Below are 16,901 nucleotides of genomic sequence, written 5' to 3' on the forward strand. Positions count from 1 at the left end.
ACCAAGATCATAAATCTTCCAGGAAGTTGAGAAAACACCTTCTTACTTCTTATTGCTGCTATCCGCCACCTACTTGCAATATCGAAATTTATTCCCCGAGATTGAGCATTCGAAGAAAACTAAATCTGGCTGTTTATCATGCGAAATATTATCTAGGGACACGTAGTGTGAGTTGAGCAAAGCAGGCAAAGCTTAGATAGCATGTCGTCATTGTCACGCGGCCGTCTTACCACCGTAATTACTTACCTAACATAATCCTGTTCTCGTCAAGCCATCGTCGTTGTGTCAACGACGTCAATCCTTATACGCCATACTATATATCATATTGATGCATTCGTCAGTCAACCGTGATTATGCCGGCATAGTTATGTCATCACCATCTCTACGTCGTCATGAGATCAAGCATACGGTGCCACACCGTCTCCATCATGCCATCACGGTTGTGAAATCGTCGGCACTCTAGTTTCATCATACGACTCTCGTGAAGTTCTCGTCGTCACGCCCTCATTATCAGGGCATGATTGCCATCCCAGCTTCGCGACAAAGTCGTCATCATGCCATTGTCCTCTTACCGTTGTCATACCATCGTCGTAAGGCCGTAGTGATCGTTATATTGTCATTATGCTAACTTCAACACCCGACTCTGGTCATGCAGACATCGTAATCACACAGTCGTCACCATAGCATTTTATGTTTTTATTTTATTTATCTTTATTTATTTTATTTTTATTTTATGTTTTATGTTTTCTTTGATGGAACGCTTGTGCTTTTGTCTTCGCTTTTTCGCTTTGTTTCCCTGCATTTCTGGGAGCTGCCGCTCCGTCCTTGCGGCAATGGATGAAGAAATCTCCGAGGACTTTCCTGGTGTGCAGCCGTCAGGTCGGCTAGCGTCCAGGAAACGTGGAAGTGCGTCAAGCGACACAGACAGCGAGGCCACTGAGATATGTTCGGACAGCTACGACTCGTCGGACGATGACTTCCAGGTCGTGATGAGTAGATAAGCGAAAAGAAGACTACTGCAGGCATCTTCGTCGCCAAGTGCTTCTACTGTGAAGAGTGCACCGCTTCGCTGGCCGCACACTGTGCTCTTTATGCCCGTGGACCCGGCGACCAATTTGCGGCTCCTCAACAGGCAGGTCCTCTCTTCCTTACTCCAGAGAATCGCACCAAACGAGATTAAAGACGTGCGAATAAACTCGCGGAAAAATCTCCTGGCAGTTGATGTGCTACATCGCAGTGCCCTACAACACCTACGTAATGTAACTGATATCGACAAGGTAAAGGTGCGATCAATGATCCCTACTGACGGCGATGGTACTGCGGGCGTCATTTATGACGTTGACGTTGCCATTCCTAATGACGACTTGCCAACGCTGATAAAGTCAACGACAGAAGGCAATTTCATTACAAGGATTTCCAGATTGGGAAACACACGCTGTGTGAAGATTTTGTTTGAAGGAGACAGCCTTCCTTCCCACGTCAAAGTAGGACATGTCCGCCATCCAGTACGACCATTCGTACCGAAGCCCCTCCAGTGTTTCAAGTGTTGCAAGATTGGCCACGTGAAGGGTGTCTGCGTGAACAGCGTAGTGTGCCCGCGGTGCTCTGAGTCCCATTCAGAAGACGCCTGCAGCGCATATGTTCTAAAGTGCCCTAACTGCAGGGGCCCTCACAAGGCCTCATCAAAGGATTGCCCGCGGATGCGGAAGGAATTCACGATTCTAAAACGCATGGTGCGCGACAATTCAACGCACCGAGAGGCTGCTACCGCTGTTGGGCGACGTCGGCGTCGACACCGAAAACATTCAAGAAATTCCGCAACTGCAGATAGGTCCACGCCAGCTACAGTCAGAAGGGCTGCCGCATCTCCACACTGCGCCACCAAGACAGATGCAAGGAAAGCGAACAAAGAGGAGAGGCTCACCCGTCCTGAAGAATGGCCTGAGCTACCGAGGGCACAACTCCCTGCTAAGTTACCTCAAAACGCACCGACTTCAACGGCTTCTGCAACTGCTGAAGCGACGCTGGCTGATGATCTCCAGGTCATCAACATTCTGCGGTCGCTCATGAGTGCCATTCGCGTTATACTTATCAACATGAAGTCTTCGTCTGCGCAAAGCGCACTACAGGTGCTGGACACTTTGAGTGCAGTACTTGCAGCTCTTGGTTGAAATCATGGCTCTCCAGAAGCCGTCGTTTCGTGACGAAGTCCGAAACGCGTCGATATTTCAGTGGAACGCCAGAGGACTGAAGTCACGCATGTCGGACTTTCGACAGTTTGTGTTCACGAATAAGTTCCCAGTCATCGCCATCTGCGAGCCCCTATCAGATAACATCAGACTGTCCGGGTATGAATGTTTCATGTCCGTCACCCATGGAGAATGCAGCAAGATCATCGTATTCATGCGACGTCATCTTATGTATATCCATCACCCAGTGTCGCCTGACCAAGAAAACCAATACGTCTGTCTGACAGTGAAGAAAGGCAAGCTCACTTTCACATTAGTTGGAGCCTACATATCGCCCTCAAGTCGGTTGGACTGCGAGAGATTACGGCGAATCACCACAGCGACTCCACAGCCTTTGGCGATTACTGGAGATTTTAATGCCCACCACCATCTCTGGGGAAGTTCTAAGATAAACTCGAGAGGCAGAAGATTAGTGTCATTTGCCTCCGAACAAGAACTGTGCTTGTTAAATGATGGATGCCCCACCTTTCTACGTGGAACTGCCTACTGTAGCTGCCTGGACCTGACCTTTGTTTCACGCTCCTTCACTAGAAAGGTCAGGTGGTTTCCGGATATTGAAACGAAGGGAAGTGACTACCTACACACTTATCTTAGGGTTGAAGGGTTGAAGGACTCCAGGTTAGCCACCGTCACACAATGTATCGACTGGCCAATGTTCAAGTCAATTGTCGAAGACGGCTGTCGTGATGACTTGTCCACTAGCCTAGAGGACATCATAAAAGGTGCCCTAGAGGTTGCGAAACATTCGCTTCAGAGAACGTCTACATGCACCGAATACGACATTGAGCTAGAGAAGCTTCGTGCAATTCGTCGTCGTGCAGAGCGAAGATACAGGCGCACGAAGTCTGTACATGACTTGAGGTTGGCCAGAAGAACTCAAAAGAAAATTCAGCGTCGCATGGACAAACTTGCATCACAAAGATGGAAATCATTCTGCGAATCTTTGGATCCACGAAAACCATTGTCTCACATATGGAGAACTGTTCGTGGTCTCCGTGGAACCCCTCAACTGCGCCACCCTTTTAAGTCTTTGGCCCTTCACCAACAATGCAGCGAGATTGACGTAGCGGAAGCTTTCTGCAAGAGGATTGCTGGCGAACCTAGTTGCGCTGGAACATCGACGCTCCACCACTCACCAATTTCACGCGATTCCCGCATGGATAGTCCTTTCTCCATGGACGAGCTCGAAGCTGCACTGGCCTTGTGCAAGCGTTCATCTTCACCAGGACCCGACGGTATAACCTACCGTGCCCTTTGTAATCTTGGCGATGAGTCTCGAAAAGTGCTCCTGCTCCTGTTCAACAGCTCCTGGCAGACTGGTACGGTTCCCCAAGAATGGAAGACCAGTCGCCTAATTCCACTGCTCAAGCCTGGCAAGTCGCCTGTAGACATTGCATCATACCGACCGATTGCGCTTGCCAGTTGCATCGGAAAACTAATGGAGAGAATGGTTCTAGCACGGCTAGAATGGTACATTACCAGGTATATCCAGGTGCAGTGGCCGGCTTCAGGCGTGGCCGTTCTTCCATAGACAACGTTATCGACTTAGTGACGTACGTCGAGCACCAGAAGTCCTGCAAAAGATTATCTGCTGCCCTTTTTCTGGATGTTAAAGGAGCGTACGATAACGTAACGCACGAAGCAATTTTCAACGCGTTAGAGGCAGTGGGACTTGGCGGCAAAGTATATTTTCGGATAAGTAGCTATCTACATAAGAGATCCTTTTTCGTGCTTACCGAGAATGGCCCGACCTCCCAGCATTACAGTAACCGTGGGGTGCCTCAGGGCGGAGTACTCAGCCCAACGCTCTTCAGTCTAACAATCATTGGACTCACCGACATCCTGCCAGGCACCGTTAGGCTCTCCATCTATGCCGACGACATTTGCATTTGGACGTCGGCTGTGACGCGACTGCAGCTTCGCGCGCGGCTTCAAAAGTCAGCTACTTTAACATCATCCTACCTTCGAGAACAAGGACTTCGTATATCATACGAGAAGTGCGCAGCGGTGGCATTTACCAGGAAATCAATGTCTCCATACGTGATATGCATCGACAGACACATGATCTCGTACAGCACGAGTCACAGATTTTTGGGGGTGGTCCTTGACAAAAATCTCTCCTGGACCCCTCATGTGAATTATGTGAAAAAACGCCTGACAAGAATTTGCCATATGTTTAAGTTCCTTGCAGGAAAACCTGGGGAGTGCCAATACACTCTATGCTGCAACTGTAAAGGGTCCTCTTTATTGGATTCCTGCGGTACAGCCTACCTGTCATGTCCAACACCTGCAGAACTAACCTGAACATAATCCAAAGCATCCAAGCCCAAGCACTCAAGATATGTCTCGGTCTACCGCGGAGTGCGTCAACGAGTGAAGTTATTGCAGTCGCTCAAGATTTCTCTATTAGAACGCACATTAGCATTGAAACAATGCGTGTGCACATAAGACACTTCGCCCGAACCCCTGCCCACCACCTAGCAAGTCTTCCAGTAGATAGGCCCAACACGACATTCAGTGCGACTGTCTTGGCACACCATGCCTCTTTCAGGTAAGGTTACACACCTGCGGCAAGGCCTTCTATTCCTCCATGGTGTATGCGCCGTACTCAAGTGAACCTTACAGTCCCAGGACTTCAGAAAAAGTCGGACTTGCCATCATCAGCACTCAAGCAACTAACTTTACTTCTCTTGTACGAGAAATACAGCGACTGCACACACGTCTACACTGATGGATCAACTACATCAACCAGTTCCGGCGGCGCTGTAATTATACCAGCAATGAGAATAACCAAGCAGTTCAGGACTTCCCATGTCATTACGTCTACAGCTGCAGAGCTCGCGGCTCTCCGCGACGCGCTTCAAGTGATAAATACTGGAAGTCCTAGAAAATGAGCAGTCTTCTGCGATTCAAGGCCGGCGTTGCAATGTGTGCATTCGTTTCTCCGACATGGAACTCACGATCCGCTCACTTGCGAAATCGCGGAACTTGTCCATCACTTAAGAGAAAAAGGCCATGATATCTCTTGTCAGTGGATACCAGGTCATTGCGGTATCTTTGGTAATGATGACGCCGATAAGGCAGCTCGGACTTCAAACCTCGGACGTCAGCTCGGACGTCAAAAAGACCGCTGCGTCCCCATTCCGCTCTCAAGGACTGACGCCGCGAGACAACTTGGCATTCTGGCAAGCACTATCTCCTTAGCAGAGTGGAATACCGTACATACAAGGCGCACAAGACTGCACCGACTAAGCCCATCACTTCAACTCAGACCTCCAGCCGGTGTGCACCGCCGTGAAGCGTCTCTTCTGTGTCGGTTATGGCTTGGAGCGGCCTTCACTAAATCCTACTCAGCACTAATTGGAATGGCTGATAGTCCTGCATGTGATGTTTGCGCATGCGAGGAGAACATTGACCACATATTGTGCCATTGTCCTCAATTTCAAGCACAAAGACAGTGTTTGTCCGACACATTGAGGAAACTAGACGATCGACCTCTGAGTGAACAGACAATATTAGAGCACCGTCCCGACCGATCATCGGCTCAGAAGGCAGTGACAGCACTTTTGTGTTTTCTCAGAACTTCTGATTTGCTCGAGCGACTTTAACTGAAGTGTTGTCCGTACACGTACCTGCACCTTCTCTCTCCCTTCTTTCTCTTCCCCTTCTCCCTTCCCCCAGTGTAGGGTAGCCAACCAGACTATTGACTGGTTAACATCCCTGCCTTCCTGTATTCTTCTCTCTCTATATAGCATTTTATGTTCTTTACATGAACTCGTTCTATATTCGCACAACTATAATCGCCATCCCATTGTTGTCATTCGGTCGTCTTCATACTGCCTTCGTCTATTCCATCGACCTAATCACTCCTTCGCCAGCCCATCGTTCTGGTGGTGCAGTGGTCACACCAACGCGAGGAATAACACTGCTGTTCAAGACATCGCAAGTCACGACGTGAATGGCGGCAGAACCAACGGTTCTGCGTCGTACATTGGGATTCATTGATTCTGAAAGACGTAGAATATGGGCTCTGTTCTCTGACTCGAAACCGGCATTACAGTGCACGCAGTCAATTCTCCGACACGGGTGTCATGAACAACTGGCATACCAAATCGTGAAACTTCACTATCCTTAAAAAAAAGGTCAGAAGATTGTTTTTAATGGGTACATGGCCATTGTGTAATCAGCGGCAATGATCCCGCCGATAACGCTGCTCGCACAGCACATCAGGAAGAGCGCAGCGTTCGAATTCCGCTTTCGAGGACAGACGCCGCAAGGCACCTTCGACACCTGGCACGCAGTCTCTCATTGACCGAGTGGAACTCGCGAAACTTAAGGCTTACATGACTGTATTGATTAACCTCCTCACAGCAACTCTGATCTCCACTACCCTGCTTCATCGCTTATGGCTAGGGGTGGCCTTCACGAAATCCTACTCGTTTCGCATTGGAATGGCAGACAACGCTCTCTGCAATGCCTGTCTTTGCGAGGAGACGCTGGAACACATTCTGTGCGACTGTCCTGCATACAATGTTCCGAGACAGTCCATGGCGTCCGTTCTAGCGCACCTGGACAAGAGACCATTGTCAGTTGCAACCATTTTCACATGTCGCCGACAGAAGATATCGCAGCTGAAGGCGACGAAGGGACTACTTCGGTTTATGAAGGATACTGGCTTGGACAAGTGGTTGTGACAGTGATGTCACGTACCGCGCAAGAGTGACGGACTGTAACTGACGATGTGTTTGCTGTGTTATGTGCTCTCTCTTTCTCCACCCATCTTTCATCCCCCATCGCACTCCCATGTGTAGGGTAGCAAACCGATTAGGCTACACGGGTTAACCTCCCTGCCTTCCTTCTGCACTTTTTCCTTCCTTCCTTCCACTCCTATTTGCTCGACGTGAAGCTACGCTTCTCTGTCTCCTTCGGTTAGGAGTTGCGTTCACAGGCATACTCTGCAAAAATTGGAGTTACCGACAATGCAGAATGCGAGGTCTGCGACATCGAAGAAAATATTGACCACTTGCTGTGCCACTGTCCATGATATGCCCCAGAAAAACCAGAACTTGCTAACGCTCTCCAAAAACTGGACAATCGGCCACTTTCTATGCAGGTGCTGCTGGAACACCGCCCCCATCACACGTCGGCCCATAAAGCGGTGAAGGTGCGTTTGTGCTTCTTGAGGACGACAGGCTTGTGTGAACTTCTGTGACTATTAATGCAATTTCTATTAGAGCACAGGCGTATGCAAACTCACCGCTAATTACCTTCTTTCCTTCCCTCCTCTTTCTCCCTGTCATCTTTGTTTTCTGCTGTCCCATTCCCCCGGTGTAAGGTAGCCAACCAGACGTTATTCTGGTTAACCTTCCTGCTTTCTGCTTTTCTCTTTCCTCCTTTCCTACAATGCAATTATGATGTCCGTCATTCACTCTTCATTATACCGCCTTTGTCATGTCATCATCATCATTCTGTCGTTGTCAGAGGGAATGCATCCTGCATCTGTGTTTATACCGTCATTGTTATGTCATCGTGGTCATTCCATGATCGCATTCCGGCGTCACCATGCGATTGTCATCATACCATTGTCGTTACGCCATTTTTTCATGTACTTATCATTCCATTGTGCCCATGTCGCTGTCGTCATGAGATTGTAGTTGTACGGTCGTAATCATTTCAGAGTCGCCATATTCTCGTATTGCCGCTGTCATCATACCACATTTATGGTTCAGACGACGTAATTCCTTCTTCGCCGTCATATCGTTATCAATGCGTCAGCGTCATACAGTCGTCGTCATGTCGCCAGGCTGATGACCTATGTTGGAGAGCAAGTGCCATAGCAACATAGAAGGATACCGGATTATGCCATATTTAACCGAAGCAAAGGAAGTAGTCTCATAATGAAAACAATAGATAAACTTGCCGCTACGAATAAACTTGACTTCAGAAGCACGACGCCTCGTTACATGGCTCGAATGCTATTCGCATTACCATCGACAATCATCGTTAGATGAGTTCCGCTTTTTTCTGAATAAGATATGGTACAGAAAGTTTAACCTAACTTTCAAACGATATATTCAATGAAAAGAGTTTGTTCTCACACATGTATATGTCATAAACAGCAAGTTCACAAGTCAAAAGCAGTGAGGGCACTCTTTGTATACAAAAGAAAGCCATCAAAGAGCCTTTTGTTGAAAGTTGGCCTTATTTCCCGCGCATCACAACTCGTAATCTGCGCCACTGATATATAAAAAGGAAGGGTTGCTGCAATTGCTGTGCTAGACAACTTCAAAACTTTTGGTCTTTGTTCACAGTTCTTTCTTTTTCTCAACTTGAGGCGCACGGGCACCATGTGTTGCCCAACAATATCCCTTAGCGTGGCTGAAACATCGTGTTGCAATGAAATGCGCAGAACTGCGAGGTGCAATGTCAGCATTAATTGCATTTCAATCGTATTTTTTTTCGTTGGCCTCTCTCTTAGACGCAGCTTTCCAAAGAACGACATTCTGGGTGGAGGTATATATGGCACCAGAAGGAAGGCACCTTTCTTCTCTATTATTTTGTGTTATAAGTGATGCATCGAAAACACAGGAAAGTAATGCTGGTAACAGCTTACTTGCTTCGTGGGGTCCCCTAACCGAAATGGCTCGTGAAATATTTCAGAAGTGGGTCGACGTATCGCGGAGCGAAAGTAGAGAATTGGTTGTGGAAACAGCAAAAACAAGAAAGCGTTCGGTTGCAGGTTCCAGCAGCGGGACGCCTTATTTATGAAAGGAGGCTTCGCTCTGTCTGTCTGCACTTTAGAGACCTGTAGGAGCTGCTTGCTTTTTTTTTAAACTTTATATAATGACGACTGAAACCAATATATCAGAAACCACAAGGCTGAATGATACTTAACGATTCGGCGGCAGAAGCGCAGAAAAAAAAGCGATGGTCTGATATTATTTTCTAGGGCAAGTACTCTATAGAGAAAATGTGGAGCATTCATGAAGAAAGAAAAAAATTGCGATGTCAACGTTTTGAAAATAGAGATTTCAATAGGTCATGAACCTGCTTTCCTAGCTCATCGATGTTCCCTTTGAGGATATGCTGCGCGTGTTATTTCTAAACAGATTCTTAGGAAAAACCGCGCAGTGAACTAAGGCTCTATTGTCTGACCGCAAGAGGCTTGAGGGTCTATGTAGACAACAGGTAAGAAACTAGAAGAATTTGAGAAGGGTAAAAAAAAAACGCTAAAACGGCGGCATTGTTTTGTTATGCCTTTGCTACCAAAGTATTTATTTGCTTTCCAAACTGCGCCGTGGAGTGGTGATGGCCACCTAAGCCCATTTTAAGCTACAATCCCTGATGCGCACTTTGGTAGCCATATGGTTATGTACAACTGATCCTCGACGTCGCTTTTTAAGACACATGTCTTGCACTGTTTAACGTGTAACGGTTCTCTTCTGTCCTAAAGCATATTTAGCTAATGCTCTCGCGAGACAAACCAAGCAAGGACAAGATTCAATGTTTTCTATTTCACATTTCATCAATATGGCGAAATTCTGGACTCACAAGAAACATGAGGGTACCTTCGCATGGTGTTCTTCAAGAAGTTTATTGCGAACGCCGTTTCACTTCCTTCTCCCTGGGCATTCCCCCTCCCTCGTGCAAACTGCTTCTATGGCTATCTCGAACTGTCGTATTTTCAGGCATGACCTTTCATTGAAGCTCAAAATTCCACATACTTATCCTTCCGTGGTACAACTTTAGTTTGTCACTTCTGGATAGGATTGGCTATTACGATAACCTAATCATTCCTTATGTGACGGTCAGACACTTCTGCAACTGCGAAGAGAAAGTCGAACACGAGTTGATTTTTCTTAACTTTCTAAATGTCGGAAGCGACCTTTTCGCAAGGTTTGAAACCGGCTAGAGTATAACCTATTTTCCTAGAACAATCGCCCTACGCGTTGCAGGCCTAGAAAGAGACGTGGTCATTATTACACTTTTTTAATTTGACTGGCTTCAATGAACTATTGTTGGCATAATGGGCAAGCGAAGACGTTCCCAGTGCTAGTGCCTCCTCACGATTCTTTTCATTTCTTACTGTCCTTCCCCTGTGTAGTGTAGCAAACCGGAAGTGCGTACCATTCACCAAGCTAGATTTCCTTACTCTTCTCCTCATCTTAAATGGCGCATCTGTTGCGCTGCATGTCAACAGTTAAACAAAATTCTTGGATTTTTTTCTTCTTTCTTCACTTTCAACTTTTTTCTTCTTTTTCGCTCATCAATACTTGGCACGGTATCTTAGTTGATATGGCGCTGCGCTGCTGAGCTCGAGGTCACGGATTTGGTCTCAGCGCCAACGGACGTATTTCAAGGGGGGGCAAAATGCAAAAGCCATAGAGTACCTAGGTTTACGTGCACGTTAACGAATCAAGACGTTAAAAATAATCTGGACTCCCTTCTAAGGTGTGCTTCAAAATCTGATCTTGATTTCATGCGTAAGACCAAAGGGTTTATCTTTAATTCTTCAATTTCTCCTGTTGACTAGGGTTGTAATGACAAAAGAAATTGCTCTCACAGTCACTATTGTTCCGAAAGTGTGCGTTACATCCTTCTCTGCAGATAACGTTTATCTTCGCCTGTTTGAGTGATATCTAGCTACCTTCAAGTTGAAACCGCGGTATGCTAGAAGCCATATTATGGTCGCATATATAGACATTCACGCATGTGCTGGGATTGGGTTTCATATGCATTGCTGGCTAATATTTTAGTTTTTTGTTCAAACAACCATGTTGCTGCTGTGGAAATACTACCTGTGGAAATATATACCTATACATAGCGCAGTGCGAGAAGTGCGCGAGTATTGCCTGGGATGTCGGGACGAAGAAAACATTGAAGTTGCGGTCACATGAGCACTGCGCCAGATTTTTACAAAATTGAGATGCCGTATACCTCCTCTAAATTTTTACTTACACAGGTCTGGTCTCGCTCTATCCCCTCTATGTTGTTTTTGCAGTGCACCTGAAACTATCGAACATTATTTTCTCTCCTGCCGCCGCTTTATAAGACAAAGAAAATTATTAGTACACTCATTCACCAAACTTGGGCTATCGCTAACCTTACCAACGATTCTTTCTTTTGGTGCAACCTCACTGGGATCAAGCCACAAGGACGCTTTTCTTGCAATTTACAATTTTGTTAGAGATACAAAAAGAGTACCTTGCTGACTTTCTTAAATTATCGATATTTTCTATTATTTCATTTATTTACGTTAACTTATTTTATCAAAATGCTTCACAATATTTTCATCATACGTCTAAATTACAGTTCTAGTCTCATGCTCCACAATTTAAATCTAGTTTAGCTTTACTACTAAGCATACGAAAACCCGCCTGCTTCTTGGCCAATCCCCCATAGTGGGTATGCGCCAATGTCTGGGACACAAGACAAGACAAGACAATTTCCTCCATGGACGAAGACTATGCGGGACTGCGGCAAGAGGTGGGAAGGGAGAAGAAGAGAACAGGTCGACGAATCAGGACCCTCTATCGTGGTGCGAGGAGACAGGCGGTGTAAAGGGAGGTTTTCGGGCGACGTGGACGGGGACGGAAGCTTACCGCCAGAAACACAATCGGGCGGAGTCCTGAGTGCCTGGTGAAGGCTACTAACCGAAGCTCAAGGCTTCGCGTGGTCTCATGCCTCGACGGCCTCTTTCACGGAAGCCACGGCTGGACGACCAACCAGTTGGGTTTCATATGCATATGTTTCAACACAATAGGTTGTCGTGTTGTGCTGTCCGGTCAGAACCACTAGTCGATGGGCAAGGATTCCTGTAGTCTCCAACCGCAGCGTGCTCCTCCTAAGAAACCACGCAGAGGCCCGACTGTTGACCTCCCTATTCAGAGCCACGTGTTCAAGGTTGAGGCTTCACGTGAACTAAAACCTCCCATCTTCTATCTCCAAAAGACACCATAGCAACATTGTTCCAGAGCAAGACCAATCCTCACCGAGCGGCTGCAACGACGGAGGCGGTGTTCCATTGCAGTGCAAAACGATCGTTGTACCATGTGAGACGCTTTCGTAGCGAAACTGAACATGTGTGCAAGGTTATATTTTTAGATCAACTCTAAAGTGTAGCGTTGCAGATGAGTATCTTCTGTTTTATGTAATATGGTTCATAAAATTAAAGCAACCTTGTCACTTTCTTGTCAACTTTGTTCAACCAAACGAAACGTTTCTTGTATTCCTCCAAAGCAACTTATCAGATCATCTTTTCGCAAAGAAATGCGGTGCAAGATAGCAACGCACCTGTACTTTCATAAATCACATCCTCTTGCACACAGATTACACATTCGGCGGCTTCATTTTCAAGCAAAATGTCTACGTTTAAGGCTAGTGTTGCTTTCGGGTGATCTGCTTGCAAGGTATTCATGAATAACTAGAAGTGCTCATGCCATGATCCTTGCGATGTAAGATTCTCCTATTCATCGTAAAACATTGTGGCAGAATTCATTTTACAATGACAGTCGACGGTAATGCGTTCAGCATTGCATAAACATAGCGACGCACTATATTGTGACCGTTGAGAGAAGTTACAAAAAAGCCTGTACAGCAGCACGATTTCTCTGTCGTGCTTCCCTACGAACACACGGCACCATCTAGCGCCACAACCACAAAGCCTGCTCATGGCCTCCCAAATGAATGGCGCGCCAGTGTGTGCGAGCGTTGGGAAATGCGTAATGCGGCAACCAAGCTCCACTCTAGCGCTTCTGGCCACACTGCACCATCCAAGGCACTACAGAGAAGTCCGCCTGTTCGCTGCAAGACGAGAAGCGGGGTGCGAGATGCCTGCGAACACCGAGAACTGTTCCCTTCTTTACTGCACCCTCTGTGGAATATACTCAGTGACACTAGTTCACGAGATGTTTATTGGGCTGTGACAAATACCCAGTGAATTCATGGCGCAACTCGCTAAAGCGTTGGCGTCAAGGACGGTCATTGAAAAGGTGCACAAACCCTGATGATTTCTGGTGGAACCCGCTAACTCGTCGGGTTGCTGTCTATGAGGAAACCTTGTAAGGTGGGGTCGATTCCGCTAAGCATCGCATAAACTTAAGGGGCAGATTCATCGTCCTGAAGCTGCACACACCTATTGGCACATGCCTAACGACCCAAGACGGCATCAAAGAGGTTCGTTGGAGAGCAGCATAGATCGAGTGGACAGACCCAGTGCACCAAGTCGATGTGAAAGGGGTTCGTTGAAGAGAGGCACGCATGTACACATTTGCATATACTCAGTGACCCAATCTGGTCCGATCCGATGGTCGCTTTCCAACCCTGTTTCCTCAGCACAGCTGCCCGATGGGCTAAACATTCGACCATTCGCTATATGTGACGCCCGTAGACGCGAAAACGGTTACACACACACACACACACACACACACACACACACACACACACACACACACACACACACACACACGCGCGCGCGCGCGCGCACGCACACACACACAAACACACACACACACACGCACATGCGCACACACACACACACACACACACGCACACGCACACACACACACACACACACACTCACACACGCGCGCACACGCACACACGCACTGTTCGGGGAGTAACTAGCGTATGAAATGCGGTCCTGTAGAAAAAGTTAGGAGAGAGAGACCACATTTTCTTAAGTTTTGGCTACCTGCCCGGATGATCTCGATTAGTTTTTGTAACGAAGCCCCGATGTTCTCTCTCTGTTCTCGCCTTGAGTAAGCGGATAACGACTCTCGCTTTTGGCCCGTCACTTGAAGGTCGCCGACAATGGGAGCTCAAGGCATGTCATGCTTAAAAACCTGAAGCGGATGGAGGTATCCAGATCCAGACTAAATAGCCTGGGTCTTATGCACAGGTGAGTTGGTCATCATCATGACTTAACTTTTGCTGTTATTGGTCTTCAGCTGCATAACAGCAGGCGAGCTAGCGGCATTCATTGGTGTATCTGGAAACTTCAGATAGAGGAGTGCACTTGGATGGGTAACGTCGCTAAGGGAGAATCGTGTCGAGTGTGCAGGAAAGTTCACGGCCATGTATGAAGAAAAATGTGGAAAACCTCGTCATGGCATGTGAGGCGGTGTTGTAGGCGTAGGTCACCTAGGGTAAAATAAGGCGATTTCTTGCGGTCGGACGCAATGCACATGGATAGCATGCCAACCAAAATGGGATTGCATTGCTCAGTCATGCTATTAGGCTGCGGGTGATGGAGAGTAGTGGTGAGATGGAGAGTGTGCCATGCAATAAGGAGCGCGTTAAATACCTCAGAAAGGTAGGCACGTCCTCTATCATTTAGAAATTCCCGGGCCACACCATGGCGATGTACGAAGCGTTGCAAGAGGAGGGATGCAACGTCGCCCGCTACGGCGCGAGACTGGAATAGCCTGACCACCGAAGTTGACATTATCATCGAACCACTTGCATTCAAGCGGCTCCTCGAAAATATCCCATTGTAACTTGTAATATCTTTATTTGCCATTAACTACCGACTCCATTTTGTAATGTCTCAACAAGATACCTTTGGGGAAATAAATAAAAAAATGGCTGTGGCTTAGGTAAGGGTAAGCCCAGGATGCGAAGATTACTAGCCTTTATTTTAGTTGTTGAACCACTGTTTAGCTTGGTGACCTGCTGTTGCTTGGCTATATTTGGTTCGGCTAGACGAAGAAACAACTCATGCGTTACTCTGCTTCGCCTTGGACGCCCCGCATTGGCCGCGGTGAGCGTCGAGCAACGCAGCGTTCGGCGCGGCAACGAAATGTGCGCCTGAGCAAGCGACGCACGCCTGAGCCTTAGAAACAGCTCGTTTCTAAGGCAACACCGCATTCACTAGAGGCGCTTTCGTACCACTTTGAAGCATCGTACTCGTGGCTCAGTATGGAGACGCGTCTTGGCTACTGAAGTGGAAGGACGTGCGTTTCATGGGCTCCCAAGGAGCGGTGGTTGCGGCTAACAGCGGCCGCGGTGACAGGATCGACGGAATGGATACCGAGGGATACGAAGTGGTTTTGCCTACTCTGCCATCAGGTCGTAGTGTTTTGAATACTTTATTTTTGCACGCGGATGTCCGGTCGAGGCCTTACCGAGTCGAACATTTCCGGGACACGTTGGCGGGTCTTGGTTTGCTCCCTGAAGTGGTAGCGTTGGGGGCATATCAGATGAGCCACGTATGGGCTGTGACTTTCAAGAGCACGGAAGGGATAAAGAAAGCTTTGGCATGCGGCGAAATGAAGGTGAAGGGCCAACGTTGTTTGGTTATTGATCCGGCTAAACAGGACGTGCGTCTGAAGCTTCACTGGCTTCTTTTCAATGTGGCTGACGATGATGTGCGTGTAGCGCTTGCTCCGTTCGGAAAGGTGACCGAGGTCTCGAAGGAAAAGTGGAGAGTTCAAGGTATCCAAGACAAGGGGTCGACAACACGCCTCGTGCGCCTCAAGCTCCATAACGGCATTAAGGTTGATGACCTTCCACACCAGCTTCGCGTAGCCGGTGACATGGCCCTTCTAGTCGCTCCCGGTAGAGCGCCACTGTGCCTGCGGTGTCACAGTAAGGGCCATATCAGACGAGAATGCCGAGTTCCTCGCTGCACGCACTGCCGTCGTTTTGGACACGAAGAATCTCAGTGCGTGAAGACGTAGGCAAGTGTTGCAGGGCCGGTTGGTGGAGAAGACACTGCGGAACTCGTCATGGACGAGGCTGACGCTGAAGAAGCCGCAAGCGAAGCAACGTCGAAGCTCGAGGAACTTGATGCGGCAACGTTAACCCCGCCCGACATGCCCCAAGACGCGAGTGTTAACAAGGAAAGCCCAAAGCTGACCGACGCAGCTGGCGACGCCACCGGCGTCGTGAAAGTGCAGGATGCCTCAACGCCGTCGAAGTCACCTGAGGAGCCAGCAGTCATGGAAGTAAGCGAGGGAACAAGCGGAGCCTCAGTCTCCAAGCGCGGCCACGACGCTACGCTGGACGAGCATGAGGCCCTGGCTGCAAGGATCTCGGAAGGACCACCGCCAAAGGCGGCGAGCATTCGGCGGTCAACGCTGAGGGCGCGTCCGAACATACCTCCGGACCGGAGGTTGGCGGAGACGCCGCCGACGTAGCCGCGAGAGCGTGTGCTTCGCGGCGTCTCTTCTAGTCTACGCAGTGACCAAGCCAAACTCAAGGGACGATGGAATGCCGTGACAGGGACATCAACTGTGCCTTCCTAAGGCTGCTATGGCAGCTGCGGAAGGTTTGTGCAAAAGGCGAAAGCAGCTTTGGCCACAGATGCATGAGGTGGGTACCATGCGGTTCGTTTGTCCTTCAAAAAACATAATAATGGCTCAAAACACTGCACTTTGTTTTGCTACTATAAATGTCCGTGGTCTTTGTTCCAAAAAGCGGCAATACCAGCTTAGCCGGCTTTTTTTAGAAACAGATGTTGATATAGCAGCGGTGCAGGAGACAAAGATAGAAACTGAGGAACAGACGGATCGCATGGTGCTGCAGTTTCGCAATAGATACAATGTTTGTGTATCACATGCTGTTGGGACTTCCGCGGGGTGCGCTATCTTCATTAGAAACAACCTGGGAATTAGAGAAGAAGGGGTCTTTTCTTGTGAAAGTGGAAGACTG

General features: G+C 48.0%; 1 long non-coding RNA gene and 1 pseudogene across 1 annotated transcript in view; one reads left to right on the plus strand and one right to left on the minus strand.

Moving 5' to 3' along the window:
- The window catches only part of LOC139054753 (uncharacterized), a 93,402-nt gene that overhangs the window by 43,966 nt on the left and 32,535 nt on the right, over positions 1–16,901 (minus strand). The window lies entirely within an intron of this gene.
- On the plus strand, positions 15,194–16,387 carry LOC135919959 (uncharacterized; annotated as a pseudogene).

The sequence above is a fragment of the Dermacentor albipictus genome, chromosome 1 (assembly GCF_038994185.2).
Source record: "Dermacentor albipictus isolate Rhodes 1998 colony chromosome 1, USDA_Dalb.pri_finalv2, whole genome shotgun sequence".
Lineage (NCBI taxonomy): Eukaryota > Metazoa > Arthropoda > Arachnida > Ixodida > Ixodidae > Dermacentor > Dermacentor albipictus.